The sequence below is a fragment of the Trichechus manatus genome, unplaced genomic scaffold (assembly GCF_000243295.1).
Source record: "Trichechus manatus latirostris isolate Lorelei unplaced genomic scaffold, TriManLat1.0 scaffold00313, whole genome shotgun sequence".
Taxonomy (NCBI): Eukaryota; Metazoa; Chordata; class Mammalia; order Sirenia; family Trichechidae; genus Trichechus; species Trichechus manatus.
The window spans coordinates 29,694-31,091 of record NW_004444249.1 but is presented as its reverse complement, the minus strand read 5'-3'; positions in this window follow the sequence as shown (position 1 = coordinate 31,091).

Here is a 1,398-nt window from a genome sequence, read left to right as displayed (position 1 = left end):
ACCAATGTCATAAAACAATATGTGTACTACTGTTTCATGAGAAACTATTTGTTCTGTAAACCTTCACCTGAAGTACAATTTAAAAAAAAAAAAAACTGGCGAACTGGGGAGGATTTTGTATCTCTGTGCAGAACGACTTTTCAGATGAAAGAACTTATTACAAGAAATTGTGAACATCTGGGCCATCAAAGACAGAGAACAGGGAATAATTGGACAATCATAAACTGGCATCCGTTTGAATGAGAGACACTTCTTCAGTTCCCACAAAGGGAACTGTCCAGAATCCCTCATCTAGGGGGAAAGGAAGCTCAGCTTTTAAACTACGATTTTCCTACCTGGTTGTTATTTGGGTGTGAAAGACATCTATTTTGGGAACCCCAGTTCCATAAAGCTATTCTTATGACCAGAATAAGGTGGAATAGCAGAGAAGTGGTGGATTCGGTTCTCTGCCTTTCACCTACTGGCCTCTCACAGACGGCCCCTTTATGATTCCGGCAAACATCACTTTTGCTAAAATTTTTAGGATCAAAGTTTAATAGCGGTTACCAAGGGTAGGAGGGAGTGGGAATGGGGGAGGCACTGTTTAGGTTGCATTGAATTTCTGTTTATGGTGACGGAAAATTTGGCAATGGATATTGGTGATGGTCGTACAACATGGTTGATACATGAATTGGCAAATATTTTGTTATACATATTTTTACAACAATTAAAAAAAACTCTTGAATAAAAAAAAAAAAGTTCATTAGAAGTTTCAGTCCACACAGTGGTGACTCAGAAGAAAGGATTGGTGATCTTCTTCTGTAAAATCAGCCACTGAAAATCCTGTGGAGCACAGTTCTACTCTGACACACATACGGTAGCCGTGAATTACAATCAACTTGAAGGTAACTGTTACTGCTTTTTATTATTGTTATTCACATGGAGAAATGAAAAAGCTTTCTAAAGTATATGCAAGCACAAATAATTTTTTGAAAAGTTTTATTGAAGAATAATTAATATACAGTAAACTTCATGTACATAAAGTGTGCAATTTAATGTGTTTTGACATATGCATTGATCTATGAGACCAAGACAATAAATATAATAACCACCCCAGAAGTTTTCTACTGCACTTCCCTCTCAACCTTCATTGCAGTCCCAGATAACCGCTGATCTTCTTTCTGTCACTATAGATTAATACAGTTTCTAGAATTTTACATTAATATAATCAGTATGTACTCCTTTTTGCCTCACTTCTTTCATTCAGAATAATTATTTTGAGATTCAATCATGTTTTGTGTATATTAGTAGTTCATTCTTTTCTGTATTAAATAGTATTCCACTATATGAATCTGACACAATTTGTCTATCTGTTGATGGATATTTGGGTTGTTTCCAGTTTTTGACTATGAACAATTG